This window comes from Carcharhinus amblyrhynchos, chromosome 28 (genome assembly GCF_965287045.1).
Source record: "Carcharhinus amblyrhynchos chromosome 28, sCarAmb.v2.hapA, whole genome shotgun sequence".
Classification (NCBI taxonomy): Eukaryota; Metazoa; Chordata; class Chondrichthyes; order Carcharhiniformes; family Carcharhinidae; genus Carcharhinus; species Carcharhinus amblyrhynchos.
This window is the reverse complement of record NC_137351.1, coordinates 22067940-22088809: the sequence shown is the minus strand read 5'-3', so window position 1 is coordinate 22088809 and position 20870 is coordinate 22067940. Positions and strand designations below refer to the sequence as shown.

General features: G+C 44.8%; 1 long non-coding RNA gene across 1 annotated transcript; it reads right to left on the bottom strand.

The window, feature by feature from the left end:
- Positions 1-11064: 11064 nt before the first annotated feature.
- LOC145359620 (uncharacterized) lies at positions 11065-20082 on the bottom strand. Its single transcript, XR_013889606.1, has 2 exons — positions 19468-20082; positions 11065-11270 (listed from the first exon to the last, which is right to left on the bottom strand). It is a non-coding gene; the product is annotated as an uncharacterized LOC145359620 (long non-coding RNA).
- Between the last annotated feature and the right edge of the window lie 788 nt (positions 20083-20870).

Here is a 20870-nt window from a genome sequence, read left to right as displayed (position 1 = left end):
ATTCATAGAAGTCCCAAAGTTCGTGCACAAGGACAAAGCTGCCAACCCGAAAACACAAAGCCATGCTTCTTGGACAAGATCAAAGATCTCGGTTCTGCATTTGGAATGTGGACATTTCAGTCTCTGAGTTTTAACTTAGACACAGTAAAAAGTCTGACAACACCAGGTTTTAGTCCAACCGATTTATTTGATAATACTCACAAGCTTTCGAGGGGACTGCCTCTTCGTCAGGTGAGGCAGTCCCCTTGAAAGCTTGTGAGTATTATCAAATAAATCGGTTGGACTAAAACCTGGTGTTGTCAGACTTTTTACTGTGTTTACGCCAGTCCAACGCCGGCATTCCCACATTTTAAATTAGACACCAGAGACAGCTCAACAATCCTTTAGACAAAAGACCACGGCTGGTAAACCCAACAGCCGACACCGTCCACAAACCCCTAAAGAGGGCAGGAGCTTAAAGTTCCCAGTGAAAGTCACCCTGCAGGCAACACTGACACAGGAATAAAACAATCTGTGAGATCTTGCTTGTGATCCACAATGAAGAATATTCATTACTAAGGCACCAAGCCTGTACAGAATGAAGATGTGCAGGTTAGGTGAATTGGCCGTGCTAAATTACCCCCTACTGTCCAAAAATGTGTAGGTTAGGTGGATAAGTCAGGGTAAATGCACAGGATTATGGGGAGAGGGCTGTGTGGAGGGCCTTGGGTGGGATGTTCTTTCAGAGAATCAGTGCAGGCTCGATGGGTTGGATGGCCTCTTTCTCCACTCAGAATCATAAAAACACTATGGTGGATAAGAAGGCCATTTTGCCTATCTAGCCAGCACCAACAACAATCACACCCAGGCCCTATCCCCATAACCCCATGTATTTACCCTGCTAATCCGCCTGACACTAAGGGGCAATTCAGCATGGCTAATCAACCTAACCCAAGTGTAGGAGGAAACTGGAGGGTCTGTTTTTACCATTGCTTATTGAGGGATAAGGATCAGCCCAAGGAAACCAGCGCAAATTCCCCTTTCTTCTCCAGGAGAGTGCCATCTATATGGGTAGGCAGGCAGGGCCTTAGTTGAAGGGCTTAACCGAATGGCACTGCGGCACTCCCTCAGCACTGCACTGGAATGTCAGCCTAGATTTTTGTGCTCAAGCCCTGGAAGGGAGACTTGAACCCAGAACCTGGTGTCTCAGGAGTGAGAGTGATGCCAAGTAACTAAGACCATTAGACATAGGAGCAGAAGTAGGCCTATCAAGTCTGCTCCGCCATTCAATCATGGCGGATATTTTTCTCATCCCCGTTCTCCAGCCTTTTCCCCATAGCCCCTCATCCCCTTATCAATCAAAGAATTCTACCTATTTATTTATTCTATCGGTGGATAGATAGAATAAATAGGTAGAATTGAGCTAACACTGGAGAAGGAAAATCAGGTTAAGTTTGAAAGGGGGAGTAAAAATAAAAGCAGAAATAGGTAAAAGAAATCGCAATGAAAATGGATCAACAATTAATTGACCTTATTGTGAATAATACTGAAGGTGAACGAGATTAGGTTATTTGTGTGGTCTGCCTAATATGATCAAGTAAGTTCAAAGCAGCATGTTGGGTGTATACTACACCACATGGGCTGCAGCTGTTCAAGAAGGCAAGCTCATCACCACTTTCTCAAGGGTGATTAGGGATAGACAATAAATGCTGATCTAGCCAGCGACACCCACATCCTGCTGCGAAAGAAGATGGGGAAAAAATGAACGAACGGAGGGTAGCAATCACAGTAAAGGTGTTGCTGCGTAACTGTAAAAATCAAACCAGCGTTGCTTGTGGTCTATAACACTGTACAGATGTAGAGGAAAGGGACCAGCAATGGACAAGGTGTCAGAATTATGGTGCTGGAGCAATGGTTCTTAACTAGAACAAAAGGGAGGCAATGAGGTTAATGAGGGGGAAATGGCAGGCTAGATAGTCCCCGCTCCCCTTGACAATACCCTCCAGTGATATAACCTGGCCAAAGTGTGGGCACATTATTTCATTCCCGGACTTGTTGACCAGGGAGGAACCCAGCCGCTGGTGTGGACAAGCCAGTGTTTATCGGTGCCAGCCCCCAGCCTGCTTTGATGGGGAGGGTTGGTGGCATCTGAAGAAAGAAATCCCTCCCAAAACAAAAATGAAACAATGGTTGATGTGAATGAAAATGGAGAAGTGTGGAATACTGCAATGTGGCGACACCAGGTAACATGTGAGAGAACGTGGACAGTATTTGGACAACGGAATAAAGGTGATTTACATTATCACTGTCTGGAGAAGTTGATCTCATAGGGAGTGCGGGGCAGAAATCTTGGGGGGGAAATTGGCCAATGATCTTCCACAGCTTCTTATCACTAGTTCAAAAGCAATCAGATAGTCAGAAAATGAGTCACTTGCCCAGACTCTTGTTTACTTTTGTGGGTTCAGAGATATTCAAAGATAGCATCCAGATCCTTACATGTTCTAGAGGCGGTTGGTACGCACTCTCAGACTTTTGTATCTTTTATCCCCAACAGGAGAAGGTGGAAGAAAGTATGTCTGGGGTGCGTGGGGACTTCGACCATGCTGGCTATTTTTCCAAGGAAGTGTTGACAGACTCAATGGATGGGAGGCTGGTTTGTGAGAGGAACTGGGCTATGTTCATGACCCTTTGTAGTTTCTCGTGGTTTTGGTCAGAGCAGGAGTCATACCACGCTGTGATACATCCGGATAGGATGCTTTCTGTGGTACATCTGTAAAAATTGCATCAAAACTACTGCAAAAGAAATCAATAATGTATCAAAGATGACTAATCGAAGATTATCCATTTGCCTTGGGACATTTAATTTTAAATTTAAAGATGTGCAAGTTAGGTAGATTGGCCGAGCTAAATCGCCCCTTAGTGTCAGGGGGACTAGCGAGGGTAAATACATGGGGTTATAGGGATCGGGCCTGGGTGGGATTGTGGTTGGTGCAGACTCAAAGGCAACAATTCCTGTGGTTATCAGAGCTCTTCAGTGTTTCCTTTATTTGGCCATATTTGATTTCCATTCTGCTTGTGAACTTCCCCTTTTCTTGAAAATAAATCTCGCCTGCAGCAATGGGTGCACTGCTCAATCCCTCCACCGGGTGGCTCCAAGTCCTCCCTTCCACCTTATGTGCTGTGCAGAAGCAGAAAATGGGGCCAGTTCTGCAAGGTGCCAGATGGTGGCAGCAATCAGCCACTGAATTACAGTACTGGAGTCACAAAGTCATGATGTACAGATGCCGGCGTTGGACTGGGGTATACACAGTAACAAGTCTCACAACACCAGGTCAGAGTCCAACCAGTTTATTTGATAGTAATCTCAAATTACTATCAAATAAGCTGGTTGGACTCTAACCTGGTGTTGTGAGACTTCTTACTGTCACAAAGTCACACAGTGGCAAAAACTGCATCATGGCAAAGTATATGATCAGAGGCTAAAATTCCACCCACAGCCAGACCAGTACATATGAAAAACAAAACGTGCAAAGACATGAAACCTAAAAATAGAAGCAAACGCTGAAACTATTTCTAATCTGTGTTTCCTATAATTATATCTCCTAAGGCAAATGGATAATCAAGTCATCAATTAATCATCTTTAATACATTATTGATTTTTTTTGCATGAGTTTTGATGCAACTTTTACAGATGCGCCGCAGAAAGCATCCTATCCGGATGTATCACAGCTTGGTATGGCTCCTGCTCTGTGCAAGATTGCAAGAAACCACAAAGGGTCATGAACGTAGCCCAGTCCCTTACACAAACCAGCCTCTCATCCCCTGACTGTCTACATTTCCCACTGCCTCGGAAAATCAGCCAGCATAATCAAGGTCCCCACACACCACCGACATTCTCTCTTCCTTCTTCCATTGGGAAAAAAGATACAAAAGTCTGAGGTCACGTACCAACTGAGTTAAGAGCAGCTTCTTTCCTGCTGCTGTCAGACTTTTGAATGGACCTAGCTGATCTTTCTCTATATCTTAGCTATGACTTTAACACTACATTCTGTACCCTCTCCTTTCCTTCTCCCCTATGTACTTTGTGAAGGGTATGTTTGTCTGTATAGTGCACAAGAAACAATACTTTTCACTGTATATATAATAAATCAAATCAAATCATGGTGATGTGGCTATGACAGTGATTTCCATGCAAATGTTACTGGTGTTGAATTTTGTCATTCTTACAAAGTATGGAGTCACAGCTCAAAGATAAGGGGCTAAAGACAAGGGGCTAAATATTTTTTAAAGACTAAAAGGCATAAAATACACTCCCTCCTCAAACCCAGATGGGTTTTTCAGCTGAGGGGCAGTTCTCCCATCTGCATCATTCAGTTATGAGCTTGAATCATTCTCCCTGTGAACCCTGGGGCGTGCAGCAGTGTCAGATCAGATATTAGAACATTTTCAGAAATGTCATCTCTTGGATGCGGATTAGACTGAGGCCCCCACACATGAAAGGTACCACAGTGCTTTCTGGGGCTCCTTCATTCATCAAATCAACACAATCAGAAAAGATTATCTGCTCATTTATCCCATTTACTTGTTTATCTGTTAGCAATGTGCACAGATTGACTGTAACATGCCATGTTCTCACGGTCTGAGGATTCAAGGTAGGCCATTTAGGATGGAGGTGAGGAGACATTTCTTCAGCCAAAAAGTGGTGAGCCTGTGGAATTCATTACCACAGGAAGTAGTTGATGCCAAAACATTGAATGTATTCAAGAGGTGGCTGGATATAGCACTTGGAGCAAATGGGATCAAAAGCTTTGGTAAGAAAGCAGGATCAGGCTATTGAGTTGGATGATCAGCCATGATCATAATGAGTGATGGAGCAGGTTCAAAGGGTCAAATGGCCTCCTTCTGCTCCTATCTTCTATGTTTCTATGTCTATTTAATAACAATGACTACACGTCATATATATCTAACTGGCAATGAAGATCTGTGATGTAGGTCCAGGGTGTTAAAAATCATCACTAAGTTGTTTCCTTTCCTGCCTATATTTGAGTTAATTCAGGCATTATTACTTATCATTTTGAAAAAAAAGACAATACTTGCTGTGTGCAAATTGGACACGTTCTCCCCATGTCTGCATGGGTTTCCTCCAGGTGCTCCAATGGGCTGAGTGGCCTCCTTCTGCATTGTAGAGATTCTATGATTCTACGAAACCCTTTTAAATATTGTGATTCGGGAGTTTTGATCATGGGTAACAGTATTTTACATTCTCAATTGCAGATACCCCTCACTAGATTTCAACCCTTTCTCTTTGAGGAAACTAAATTATCCCATTTTTCTTTATGGAATATATTTATTAAAAATAAATTGAGAATTGCAAACAGATCTGCTTCCTCATTGCCATTGTTAAAATCCTTTCTTGATCTCTGTCTCAAGTGCTTACAGCCAATTAAATGCATTTGAAGTACAGTCATCTTCTGTTTTCATCTCCTGCCTTGTTAAAAGTTGCATTTAGGGAAGGGTTGATTGCAGCACAGAAATTGTTAAAACAATAACCAATCAAAACCACTCAGGTATGTCAGCAAGCAAACCAGGCCACACAGATTGCAGTTTATAGCTGCTCTATATCATGTTCCTTTGGTTACTTGCAATATGCAGAGTACAGGCGGCACTTGCTAAACTCAAAACAAAATGTCTACTGTTAGGTGTGACCTTGGAGGCAGTGGCATAGTGGTATTGTTGCTGGACCTAGCTGGGGCAGGCTTGAAGGGCTAGATGGCCTACTCCTGCTCCTATTTCTTATGTTCTTATGGACCAAAAACCTCAGAGCACCTGGGGTCAAATCCCACCACAGCAGATGGTGGAATTTACATTCAATAAAATATCTGGAATTAAGTCTAATGATAACCATGAAACTGTTGTTGTAAAAACCCATCTGGTGTTTCTTCCCCTTTTGAGGAGATCTGCTGTCCTTACCTGAATTATAGAAACCCTACAGTGCAGAAGAACCCTACATGTGACTCCAGGTGCACAGAAATGAGCAGAACAGTGGTTAGCACTGCTGCTTCACAGCTCCATGGACCTGGGTTCCATTCCTGGCTTGGGTCACTGTCTGTGTGGAGTCTGAACATTCTCCTTGTGTCTGCGTGGGCTTCCTCTGGATGCTCCAGTTTCCTCCCATAGTCCAAAAGTGTGTGGGTTAGATTGATTGGCCATGCTAAAATTGCCCCTTAGCGTCCTGCAATGCGTAGGTTAGATGGATTAGTGGGTAAATATGTAGGGATATGGGGGTAGGGCCTGGGCAGGATTGTGGTCAGTGCAGACTCGATGGGCCAAATGGCCTCTTTCTGCACTGTAGGGTTTCTATGATTTGGTCCATTGAGTCTGCACTAACCACAATCCCACCCAGGCCCTACACCTGTAACCCCACATATATACCCTGCCAATCCCGCTGACATTAGAGTCAATTTAACATGGCCAATCAACCTAACCAGCACATCTTTGGAGTGTGGGAGGAAACTGGAGCATCCAGAGGAAACCCACACAGACACAGGGAGAACATGCAAACTCCACACAGATAGTGACCCGTGGCCAGATTTGAACCCAAGTCTCTGGCATTGTGAAGCAGCAATGCTAACCACAATTCCACCATGCTGCAGACAACTGGTCTGGCCTACATGTGACTCCAGACACAGAAATATGGTGAACTCCTAAATGCCCTCTGGAATGGCCTAGCAAGCCACACAAAGAAAATGAAAAGGAGTGAAACTGAACAGACCACCCGGCATCAACCTAGGCACAACCAGACCCGTCCTTTTTGAGGGTTGTGGCAGGGGAATGGGAACCCCCTGTTTTATAAGGCTATTAAAACAAAATAAATAAGGGACCAAAGTGTGCCCTGTATAGTGAAGGTATCAAAATGTGCCTCATTTATATAATGCAAAGATATTGTCTGTATAAGCACATATCATTTATGAACAAGTATTATCAATTTAAACTGTATTTTTGTATTTTATTGTAAGCTTTGGCTAACAAGCAGCTTATCCCAAGGCATAATGGGAAATAGGTTTAAGCAGACAGACCACATTCTTTTGGAATAAAGAAGTATAGAGTATATATCCTATCATCAGAGGCTAGGCAGCTGTACTACCAAGGCTTTTGAAATGAATGGAAGGATTCTGCTTCTATCTGTAATGAATAGCTGCAATGTAGTCTTTACTGATAACGGGGCAGTGGATCAGACAGGGACAATGACTCCAATATTGTTCTCAGGATTGCAGGTGCTAGGAGCGACCCTGGGACCTACTGGATTTGCATAGGTGAAGTTAGCAGGCAACGGGGGGAAAGAATCGATGGGTTCAATTGATCAATTAATTCCTAATTCTGCTAAAGGATAGAGTGCTATTGGCTAAACTAAATGAAATGTATTAATACAACTGAATCATCCAGTTTGGATGCCAGGTGTGGCGGGAAGATCAAATCTCCAGAAACGTGTAACTGTTGTGCTCATGTGATGTAACATCAGAGAGGGGCTAGAATCCTTAAATAAAATGCCTTTTACTGCACATTGTCTTTCACAAGTCTGTGTTTGCTGTGTTCAGCTGGCTGGATACAAGACTCGCCAAGGGGTTACCCGGAAAAATTCCCCTTGCAAGAACCAAGCCAGGGGATCAGTCCTGGATCAATGAAGAATGCAGGAGGACCTGCCTGGGGCAACATCAGGCATAGCTAAAAATCAGGTGAAGCTACAACATCTGAGGGCTGTGCTAAGATCAGCAAAGCTGTCTCACAAGTTAGTCGAGCAGAAGCCTGACATTGTTAAACTCAGAATTATATCAACAGATAATATCCCAGACACCACCAACACCATTCCAGACAGACCCAGCAGAGTTTATGTCACAGTAGGGACACAGTTGGGAGGGAGTTGCCCTGGGAATCCTGAATATCGACTCTGGACCCCATGAAGTCTCATAGCACCAGGTCAAACATGGTCAAGGAAACCTGATGTTGGTTACCACGTCTCCCCTCAGCTGATGAATCTGTACTCCTCCATGTTAAACTCTACTTCAAAGTGCTCAGGGTGGCAAGGATAATGAATGCATTCTGGGTGGGGGACTTCAACATTCATCAGCAAGGGTGGCTCGGTAGTATCCTGGCCAGACATCTCAAGTACATTGCTGCTGGACTGGGTCTGCGACAGGTAGCAAAGGAAACAACCAGAGGCAAAAAATACTTGACCTCATCCTTACCTGACTGAATCACCATGGAGTGGCAACTTCCCCCGCGTGTGAGCATACCAAGATGTGTACGAATTGTGGAATTTACACCAGCTTTTGTTTAGGGATTTACCCAAAACACAAGTCAAGATTCCATGGCCAGGATTCTCCCAAAACAAGTCCCCAATTTGTGGGAAAATGGGAGTAAATCCTGCTGGATTTTTAAAGCGTGACTTCCAGAATGAAAGTCTCACATTTTCTGAATCACTAAGTGCCCTAAGTGGCATTCCCTCTGGAAATCAGGGGGTGGGGCCTATTCGCACCTGAGAGGCCAGCAACATAATACTGAGGGAGCCACTGAGATCAGTACATGCGCAATCTCCTCGCCCTGCACCACCCCACCCCCCACACTCCCCCCCCCCCCCCCCATGCCTGCTGCGATCCAGTGCAGTATGGCAGCAGTTCCGCCCACTGCCCCTTCCACCCACTGAACAGCAACAGGCCCCATCCCCCTCTGGCACCACCCAATGCCCAGTGGGCAGTGCCAAGGTGCCTGGTGGACCTTGCCACTTTGCCCCTTGGGCAGTGTCAGGAAGTCTGCCTGGCACTGCCCAAGGGGCATCTCCCCCTAGTCCTGATCTCCTGGAGGTCCTCAATGGCCTCTGTTCCCACCAGCAGGGTTGGCCACCTGTTCCCCGTTAGTAGGGAGCAGGAGTAAACCCCACTGGAGTGAACCACTCCTGACACAGTGGAGGAAGGGGGAGATGCTAACCAGACTGGAGACTTCAGTCCCGAGCCTGCTAATGAAATGTAAATCCTCATTTCCATATGGTAATTGGCTCAGTGCCAATTTCCAGCATCAGAACTGATTACCCTTGGAATCGTTGCCTGGAGACCCACGGAAGCCATGATGCCCAGTGGGAAGCCCACAAAATGGCTTCCACTGATGTCTCCCAGCCTCCTGCTTGAGTAGTGCAGCAGGCTGGGAGAATCACCACCACATGTCTCCAAGTTAGAACCAAGTTAGAGAGATGTGCAGAAACCAAGTCATCCTGGGTAAACATGAAGCATTCATCCACTATCTCTGTACAGCGATGGCTTTCAGCCTCAAGCCATCCCAGGTGCACAATATTGGGCAGGTGACCAAAAACCAGCTTGTGATAATGAGTTTTATCTTCTGAAGCTCTGGGCAATCTGCAGCAAATACCTCAAACCACAGTAGCTGTACTAAGGTCAGGGTCATCTTTGTCTTTCAGAGCAGAAGGCTGCAAAAAATTAGGAAACCTCCCAGTCTGAATCCTAAACTCAATTCACCTGTGAAGAAATTGACTCATGGTAGGGAAACCTGGGACCTACTCAACATTAATTTTGAGGGAATTCTGCAATAACTCTGATGTCTAACTCCAGCTATCGGGACTCATCAAAACCACAATTCAAGACTCCACTCTTTATCCACAACGACTGTCCTTCTACAGTGAGTCAATCATGTGGGGGGCGATTCTGCCAAAAAAAGTTCCTAGTGCTGAATTTGCAGGAAAACTGGTGTAAAGCACGATTTTTTTGGTGAAAGATCAGACTTGAATCTCCCACACTCTGCAATGCAGAGGTTGCAATCATGAATATCATTAAAAGCTTGGGGGAGCATGGCCTATTTACGTCAGAGTCTGACAGTTCTGGAACTCTGCACATGCGCAGTGGCCCCGATCTGTCAGCCTCTCATTTGTGCCCAACTCAATCACTGGCCAGCCCAGGGCCCCTTCAGGGCTGCCCCTCCAGCCCTCCATGGCCTGATTGCAGCCCCCACAAGCATTCCTGGGCCAACTCAGATACCCCCCCTCCCTTTCCAGGAAAACCCTGACTTCCAGCAACCTTCCCCAGCAGTAACAATCACCCCCACAGGAGGCAGACAGCCCCATCTCCACAGGAGGCACATCCTCGGCAAGCCCCCCAATTCATTGATCTCCCTCCAGTCCTGACCAATCTCCATACACAGTGGCAGTGGGACCTGCCACCCCCACTGATCGCCCTCAAGCCCCACCCCCTTGGCACTGTCCGATGCCCAGTGGGCTGTCCCCAGGCATGAGCACTTTGTCCCTTTGGCAGTGGCAGGGCCATAGGCTGGCCCTTTCAGGGTGCCCATGCCCAGGCAGCACCAACTGCCCAGCCCCTAAGGGTCCCAATTGCCCCACTTCTCTCCAAAAGGATCTCCCGCTAGCTCCCCAAAAGCATGGAGTTACTCTAAACCCCACCGGAGTGAATTTGTACTGGCGGAGAGGGGGGGAGATGCTATCAGGCCAGAGATTTCAGTTCTAGATCCAATAATCATATTTAAATTACATTCAAATAAGATTAAAATTGCTTACGTGCCATTCCTGCCCATTTCCAGTGTAGTCCCGACCACTCCAGATATCCGTTGCTGGGAGATGCACGTCGGAAACACGAGTGAATCCCATGTATCAGTGAATGTGCAATTCTCCCGGCCCAGCCCACCAAAAAATTAGCAGGTTGGGCTGGGAGAATTGCGGGGCAATGAAATATGAAATATTCTTTTCATTTGCAATTTATAAAATGATACTACTTTCTTTAAATGTATCTTTTCTCAAGTGTTTGGTTGTGTTGAATAACTGACATAGCATTTAGATGTTGAGTGAATGCATGAATAAATAATCGTCTTGACTTAAACCTACAAAAGCTTGCTGCTGTTGATCCACACATTTTCCCCTCCATAAACCACACTAATTGTGGACAGTAAAGGAAAGGAGAGAAGGGTTTTTGTAATCTTCCGACCCAGCCTATAACACAACGCTTAGCTTTATGACCAGTCATAATATTGAACAATGCAGGTTGGGAAACCAAGAATGATACAAACCTGATATCGCTTTAATGGAAAGTTTTATTATTTGTTCTGGTGGTGTGGGTCATACCGACATTTATTTTCCATTGCTAGCTAAGGTGGTAGTGGTCATCTGTCTCCTTGAACCATTGTACTTCTTGTGTGCAGAGGAACTTCTACAGCAAGAGCCTGGGGCTGCAACACTTCCTCCAACAATAACCATTCTTATTTCACATTTTCTTCAGCCCCTGTTGGAATACAGGAGATCAAACTGCTTAATGTCGCAATAAGCGCAGAGAGCTTGGTAACTCTTCAAATTAAAAATCAGATTATAAAGACATGACTATCAATTTGTGCCATTAGTTTCTCATTATGATAGCCATGCAACAAAAGCACAATCTCATTAAACATAGTAAGTGTCCCAAGATTCTTTGCAGGAAAAGTTTATTTATTAGTGTCACAAGTAAGTTTCACACTGGGGGACTGTGTCAAAATCCCCCAGTCACCACACTCCAGCATTTGTTCGGGTATACTGAGTGAGAATTTAGCAGGCCCATGCATCTAACCAGCCTGTCTTTAGACTGTGGGAGGAAACCGGAGCACTAGAGGAAATCCACGCAGACACAGGGAGAAGGTGCAAACTCCACACAGTGACCTAAGCCACGAATCGAACACTGGTCGCTGGCGCTGTGAGGCAGCAGTGCTAACCACTGTGTATCCCAGTACCAAAAGGAATTTAACACCAAGCCGCTTAAGATATTAGAAAGACGACCACAAGTTTAGTCAAAGAGGAAAATTAAAAGGATTACCTTAAAGCAAAGAAAAAGGTGGACAGGCAGAGGCTCAGGGAGGGATTGAAGCAGCAAAAGGCACAGCCACCAATGGTGAAACAATAACAATCGGATTTTGAGGACAGAGATATGGAGGGATGCAGAGCTGGAGGCAGCTACAGAGCTATGGAGCAGCAAGGCCATGGAGAAGGTTAAACACAAGGATGGGAATTTTAAGTCTGAGGCGTTTGCAAAACTGGGAACCAGTGCCAATGAGCACAATGCGATGGGTAAACAGGATTCTATGCGAGTTAGGATACCGGCAATAGAATTTCGGAATGAGGTCAAGTTTACAGAGTGCAAAGTGAGAGAAAGGCATCAGAATTGTCCAGGCCACAGATAAAAAGGCATGGCTAAGTGCTTCAGCAGATGCACTGAGGCAGCAGTCGAGATGGATGATTTGAAAGAGGTGAATGCAGTCTTGTGACAGAAAGGTTACAGCTGAAATCTGTTTTAAGGTCAAATCTGACACCAAGGTTATAGAGAGTCTGGCTCAGCCTCAGGCAGCAGCCAGGGAGACAGGTATAGTTGGCAGATAGGGAACAGAGTTTGTGGTGTTGACTAAAGAGAGTTGCTTCATTCCTCCCAATATTGAAGAAGATTTGCCAGAAAAGCCCCATGAGATCAGCGGCTGTGGCAAAGTCCGAATAAAGCCTTATGTTAGAATCATATAATTCCTACAGTGCAAAAAGCCATTAGGCCCATCGAGTCTGCACCAACTCTCTGGCAGATCATTCTACCTATGTCCTATCTGCAAAATCCCACCTATTTACCCTCTAAACCCCTCGACACATCTTGGGACACTAAGGGACAATTTAGCATGGTCAATCAACCTAACCTGCACATCTTTGGACTGAGGGGGGAAACTGGAGCACCCGGAGGAAACCCATGCAGACACGGGGATAACGTACAAACTCCATACAGGCAGTGACCTAAGGCTGGAATTGAACCTAGGTCTCTAGCCCTGTGAGTGCTAGCCACTGTGCTGCCCACTGACTGCTTACCTCACAAATTCTAACCAAGTCGAGTTATAATCAAAGATTAAATATCTCTTGTATTCAGTAGGCATAATTCAGCTGACAACCTTTATCTGCTTTCTAATTTTAGATAAGTAGATTATTTTTGAAAATAAATGTCTGGCAGAGGGATATTGTAAGGAACAGCCAGAAAATAAGCCAAAACCATATTTTTAACTTTTTGATTTAATCCAAAAAGCAGAGTGAAACTGGTTCAAATAATGAAAAAGGGTTGCTGTTCCTTGTTAGCTAGTTTTATAACAGGCATGTCAGTTTACGCGTCGGGAAATCAAAATGACACGAGGTCAGGAAATTCAAGCAACTTGTGGGATTCAATTTCAGAAGGAATCTGTGGGATATGCTGGAATTTCTGAGCAAACAATTGGATGCTGCAGTCTCCCAGGTCATGTGAATTAAGAAGGGCTGAATGATCATCCTTATTTGGAATTATCTTGAATTAATATTGTGGAATTTGCACTCTCGCCGTGTCTGCATGGGTTTCCTCCAGTTTCGTCCCACAGTCTGAAAGAAGTGCGGGTTAGGTGGATTGGCCATGATAAATTGTCCCTTATGTCAGTGGATTAGCAGGGTAAACATGTTGGGGCTACGGGAACAGGGCCTGGGTGGGATCATGGTCGGTGCAGACTCGATGGGCCAAATGGTCTCCTTCTGCATTGTAGAGATTCTATGATTCTTTATAATAATGTAGTATCAGCTTCCATCCAAACTACCATTGCTGGAAACAAGCATTCTCCTCCTGCACTTTCAGCCAGCTGCATAGTATTGAGTTCAAGAGATATTTCAAACAGTTGAGCTGTTAAACTGTTAGAAATTAACAGATTGCTCAGTTGCAAGAAAAATTAAATCTTAAGATCTGAATGCTTAAGTGAACAATTAGGCACATAAAACACAATTTAATTTGTCTTGTTCTGGTTATATTTTCCAGAGCAAACTACACCAGCACGTGTCGTTTTAAGAATTTACCATTTACACTTTCAGCTTTCAAAACTTAGAATGTGTTCCCCACGCCACTTCCCACCGTCCGCAATACTTGATTAAATAGTCTATGAATCTGTAAATCTGTGTACAAATTCTCTTGTTTGTTGCTCTCCAGAGGCAATTTAGCATCCTTGGCCATCACTTTCCTACTTAAGTTGTTGAAAGCCACTTGAGGGACAAAATCAATATTCAAGCAAGCAGATCCTGATCTTTCAGGTTCTTTCAAAAAGGCTCAAAAAAAAAACCTATAGAGGGGAAGAAAGCACCCAGTAGAAACCTGAAGTAGTTAGCAAACATTTAAAAACATGGCAAATTGAACAGACTGATTTCCAACAACAGAAAATATTATTCCCACTTGAATCATGCTGATTGAATGCCCCGATCATAGCATCGAGCACAGACCCTTGGACCTGTTCTTGCTTTTCAAGGTTAATACATAAGAACATAAGAAATAGGAGCAGGAGTAGGCCATCTAGCCCTTCGAGCCTGCCCCGCCATTCAATAAGATCATGGCTGATCTGTCGTGGCTCAGTTCCACTTTCCCGCCCTCTCCCCATAACCCTTAATCCCCTCTCTTATCAAGAACCCATCAACCCGCTTCTTAAAAATATTTAGCGAGGCAGCCTCCACCACTTCAACGGGCAGAGAATTCCAGAGATTCACCACCCTTTGAGTGAAGAAGTTCCTCCTCAACTCCGTTCTAAACCTCCCCCCTCTTTTATCTTGAGGCTGTGCCCCCTAGTCCTACTGTCTTTTTTTTGAGCGGGAAGAGTCTCTCCACCTCTATCCTATCCATCCCATTCATCATTTTATACGTCTCAATGAGATCTCCCCTCATTCTTCTAAACTCTAACCAGTACAAGCCTAGTTTATTCAGCCTCTCCTCATAGCTCAACCCCCTCAATTCTGGTATCAGCCTAGTAAACCTCCTCTGCACTCCCTCCAAGGCCAAAATATCTTTGCGCAGGTGCGGCGCCCAACACTGCACACAGTACTCCAGCTGCGGCCTCACCAATGCCCTATACAGCTGCAGCAAGACCTCCCTACTTTTATATTCAATCGCCCTCGCTATGAAGGCCAACATCCCATTCGCCTTCCTGGCCACCTGCTGCACCTGCAAGCTGGGTTTTTGCGACTCATACACAAGGACCCCGAGGTCCCTCTGCACCGTCGCCTGCTGCAGTTTTTCGCCACGTAAGTAATAGTCCTTCCCACCATTATTCCTACCAAAGTGGACCACCTCACACTTGCCAACATTAAATTCCATTTGCCATTTCCTGGCCCATTCGCCCAGCCTATCTAGATCCTTCTGCAGACTCTCCACACCCTCCGCACAATTTGCCGTTCCCCCAATCTTGGTGTCATCAGCAAATTTCGACACCATACACTCGGTTCCCTCCTCCAGATCATCTATATAAATGGTAAAAAGCTGAGGCCCCAGCACCGACCCCTGGGGCACTCTACTAGTCACCATCCGAATAGCACCCGTTGACCCCCACTCTCTGTCTCCTATTTGACAACCAATCCTCTATCCACGCTAACACCCTACCCCCAACTCCATGTCCCTCGACCTTCTGCAATAACCTCTTGTGAGGTACTTTGTCAAACCTTCTGAAAATCCAGAAAGACCACATCCACCGGCTCTCCTCTATCCACCGCCCTAGACACATCCTCATAGAACTCCAGTAAATTTGTCAGACACGACTTCCCTTTAATGAAACCGTGCTGCGTCTGCTCTATCAAGCAATTCCCTTCAAGATGCCTCACAATTTCCTCCTTAATTACGGATTCTAACATTTTACCTACCACAGACGTTAGACTAACCGGCCTATAATTCCCCGCCTTTTGCCTGGCACCCTTCTTAAACAACGGCGTAACATTAGCCGTTTTCCAATCTCCCAGCACTTCCCCGGAATCCAGCGACGTCTGGAAAATAACCACCAAGGCATCCACTATCACCTCCGCCATTTCTTTCAGAACCCTCGGATGCATTCCATCCGGTCCTGGGGACTTGTCCACAATCAGCCCCTCCAGTCTGTTGAGCACCGCCTCTCTAGTAACAGTAATGTCATTAAGACCCTCCAGTCCTACCACCTTTCCATCACTAACACCCGGTAAATTATTCACGTCCTCCTTCGTGAAGACAGAAACAAAAAAGTTATTCAATACCTTAGCCATATCCCCATCCCCTACCACTAGGTCCCCTTTCTCATCCTCTAAAGGACCAACATTCACCCTAGCCAGCCTCTTCCTTTTTATATATTTATGAAAACTCTTGCTATCCATTTTTATATTAAGCGCTAGCCCAGCTTCATAGTTTCTCCTACGCTTCTTTATCAACTTCTTTGTCAATCTTTGTTGACATTTAAACCTCTCCCAATCCTCTTCTCACCCACTACTCTTAGCTACTCTAAATTCCTCCGCTTTTAATTTAACACTTTCCTTCACCTCCTTCGTTATCCACGGCTTATTATCTCTCCTCCTACGGTCCTTTTTGACCATCGGAATAAATTTCCGCTGAGCACCAAGAAAGATCTCCTTAAAGATCCTCCACTGCTCCTCAGCAGACCCTCCCTCCAACGCGCTCCCCCAGTCCACATTCGCCAATTCTTCTCTCAATTCATATCTCAACACCCCATATTTGCTTTGACTCGATATCCTTTACCTAAAATCTATCAATTTCAGATTTAAAATGATCTCTCTCAAGTACAGCATCCCTATGAGTATCTATCAATCCAGTTTTGTTTTCATTTTCAAAAGCATAATGAATTGATGAACTATGCATTGTTCTCTTAATTGTACACTAGGCATAAGATTGTACTGTAAAACCCGTAAGCATAGCTTGAAGAATGCAATATTCGGAAAATATTGCTCTCCAGAGATGGTTTTATTGATACCTGTAAGAATTATATATTTTAAGGCTACCAATAAAAAATTGGTAAGCAGTGCTCTGAGTATAATTAAGTTGCAGAACTGAGCAAAAAAAGTGATGAATCTTTGCAGCCAACCTACTACTATCTGCACATTCTCTCAAATTAAAATGATACACAGTTAGAGGAACTTGCAATTGTATAGCACCATCTACAACCCCAGGATATCCCCTAGCTTTTTACAACCAATTGAGTATTTTTAAAAATGTTGTTATAATGCAGGAATCACAAAAGCTGATTTTCATACAGCAAGGATCCATGGAATCCACTGTGTCCAGCTGAGAGGGCACACACCTTGGTTAAAAGACAGCACCTCCTACAGTGCAACACTCCCTCAGTATTAAAGAGTCAGCCCAGATTCTGAGCTCAAAGGTCTAGTGTGGAACTCGAACCCACAGCCTCGCAGCTTGGAGCCATTAGCATGATCAACTTCATGTTCGCTCTGCAACATGTGAAAATATAACTAAATGACTCATGGAGAGTTGAAGGAAAATCCCTACGCACATTTTACAGCCATTACCAGTGGCATTTTTCAGCAGGGTGTTACATTAGTATCCCCTCCTCAAAATATCTTCTCTTTACTGCAATTAGAAAGCTAAGAACAGGAATGAAAAGTTGGATTTTGGAACATGACTCATTGGATAGCCATTAGGAGATGGAATGCTGGCTGTTTTCTTCCCTATGTAGAATCAGGTAAGTTAACATGCCTCAAATCAAACTTGGGATGTTTAGTACCATAAGTAAGGCTTATATTAACACTGCAGTGAAGTTACTGCGAAATTCCCTCAAATACAACTTGCTCTGAAATAAACTATCATGTCCCAAATTAAACTTGGGATGTTTAGTACCATTAACACATAGCCCAAATCAAACTTGGGATGTTTAGTATCATAAACACACAGCAGATTTTCCTCCAAGCTACCACAGAGTGATTTCTTTTCTAACATGGGAACATAGGGGCAGGGCATTCAGCCCATCGAACCTGCTCCTTCAATTAGTATGATCATCCACTTCAATGCCTTTTTCCCCATACTGTCCCTATTTCCCCATAGGACACATGTATAAATCTGTCAATCTCTGCTTGAAACATACTCAATGACTGAGCTTTCACAGCCTGAGGGTAAATCATTCCAAAGATTCACAATCTTCAGTGAAAAAAGATCTCCTCATCTCAGTCCTAAGTGGCTGCACCCTTATCTTGAAATTGTATCCCATGGATCTAGACTTCCCAACAAGGGGAGACATCTTACCCACCTCTACCCTGTCTATTCAAGTATTTTATAGGTTTCAATTGGATTATTTCTCATTTGATATTCTAGAGAATATGGGGGCAGTTTCCCCAATATTTCTTCATAGACAGTCTCACCATAAGATATAGAGCAGAATTAGGCCATTCGTCTCAGAGCCTACTCCACCATTCAATCATGGCTGATATGATTCTCATCCCAATTCTACTGCCTTCTCCACACAACACTTGATCCCCTTATTGATCAAAAATCTATCCATCTCTGACTTAAAGACACTCGATGACCTGGCCTCCGTGAGTTCCACAGATTCACCACTCTCTGGCTGAAGACATTCCTCCTCAACTCAGTTTTAAAGGATCGTCCCTTCACTCTGAGGTTGTGCCCTTGACCTCTAGTCTCTCTCACTGGAGGAAACATCCTCTCTGTGTTCGGTCTATCTAGATCTCTCAGTATTCTGTTCACCATCCTGGGAACAAGTCTGGTGAAGCTTCATTGCACTCCCTCTATGGTAATAATATATTTCCTAAGGTAAAAGGACCAAAACTGCACACAGGTGTGTGATCTAACCAGGGTTCTTTATAACCAAAGCAGGTTTTCAACAAAAAGAAACAAGTAAATCACCACCAAAAATTACATTAGGACCTCATTCCACAAAAAACAATTCATCTCAGTCCAAGGAACTGAAAATTTCTGCATTTCATTGCCAACAACACAAAATATTAACCAAGCTGCTTTCAGTTAAGCAGCTTTTTTGTCAAATTTTATCTAAAAGCAGATTTCTCAATGCCGCAAATAGATTTAATCAGATATTCACCACTATTGATAGTTTATTTCAGAGCAAGTTGTATTTGAGGGAATTTTACAGTAACTTCATTGCAGTGTTAATGTAAGCCTTACTTGTGACACTAATAAATAAACTTTACTTTTACTTTACATTACATCCAGGAAATCAAATGAATACAATTGAGTAATTTTACATCAACTTGCTGTGATTTAATAATGTAAGCATTGCATTTCCCTTTCCACAGACACTTTGAGAGACTAGAAGCTTTAAACCTAATAGTTACAAAATTCTCTAATAATTTCTGCAGAACCTTAAACTTTCTTCTGAAGGGTTCACCCATCACTGAAGAAGTTAAATTATAGCAAGTCCATCATTTTGAAGGCACCTGTTCCAATGCCACCTCCACCATCTTCCCATCTAGAATTTTTTCTTAAGTTGGCTTTCAAGATGTTGAGGGAGGGAGAACCAATGTCCATTCAGACCTCGCCTTGACTGAAATTCAACATGACTGTTCTCAATGGAACCATTCATTACCAATTCTGAGGCCTAATGAAGTCTCATAACTTTTATGATTCAGTTATAAAAATATCCAATTCTGATAAACCCCGCACCATACTTAGCAATTTCCAGTGTTGCTACCTTTTAAAGAACTGAATTCATTTAGTGCTTTTTCACCACCTCGGGATCCCCAAAGTGCTTTACAGACAATGAAGTACTTTTGAAGAGTGATCCAGTGCTCACAACATGGTAACGACCAGACAATCTGACCAAACGTCAGCCAGGCTTATTGGCTCTATCCTTTCTCCACAGATGCTGTCAGACCTGTTTGGTTTCAAACTCCAACAACTGAAGTATTTTGCCTTAATCTGCTTTCGCTGTTGGTTGAGGGATAAATGTTGGCCAAGACAAAATAACGACTCCCCTGCTCTTCTTCGGGCAAGATTGGCGTCCCGCTGCAACTTAACGTTGTATCTTAAATAGAGCATCTCTGGCAGTGCAACACCTGACAGTGCGGCCCAGCCGGCAGTGCAGCACTCCCTCAGCCCTGCACTGCGTTGTCAGCCTGGATTCTATCGGTAAGTCTCTGCAGTGGGATTTGAACCCGCTGCTGTCTGTCTCAGGCGATAATGATTTAGAGACAGGACAGCATGTTACTGCATTAAAGATTTCAATATAAATTCCGAACAGTATTTTGCGGGCTGCACAGGCACTCACTTGACCCTCACTCACTGCCCGCTCTCCTCTTGCTGTCCGGCCCGGGCTCCAGCCTCAGCTCTCGGCTGGACTCTCAGGCCGACGAGCCTCGGGGGCCGGGCTGCCCGCTGCCGCCTCCCGGGCCTTGCGCAGCTCCTGGCTGTAGCGCTGGTAGATGGGCTTGTAAACGTACAAGCCGCCCGCCACCCCCAGCACCGCGGCCAGCATCAGCTGAGGGAAAGGGAGACCGCGGAGCGCCATCAGCTCCCTGTCTGTGAGAAACAGGCGGCTCCGCGCCGGCAGTCGGCGCCTGACTGAGCAGCGCATGCGCACCAACCGCCGCACTACGTGGATATGTGCCAATCACAGAGTCCGGCGCTTCCACCAATCACAGAGCACCGGCCGGCCCTCCCACCAATCACAGAGCCCGGCGCTCCCACCAATCACAGAGCACCGGCCGGCCCTCCCACCAATCACAGAGCCCGGTGCTCCCACCAATCACAGGGCCCGGCGCGCCCACCAATCCGGAAGCCTTCAGCTGAAGCGGGTTCACTCTGAGCAGCTCCCCTGGTGCATCAACACAGTGAAGAGTCTCACAACTGCAAGTTTATTTGGTAGCAAACGCCACTAGCTTTTGGGGCTTTGCCCCATCGTCAGGTGAATGGGAAGTTCTGATCACAAACAGGGCCTATAAAGGCATACACTCACTTTACGGAATACTGATTGGAATGTGAGTCTTTACAGATAATCAAGTCTTAAAGGTGCAGACACTGAGTGGAGAGAGCCTTCAGCACAGGTTAAAGAAATGTGTATTGTCTCCAAACAGGAAAGTAAGTGAGGTGTTGCAA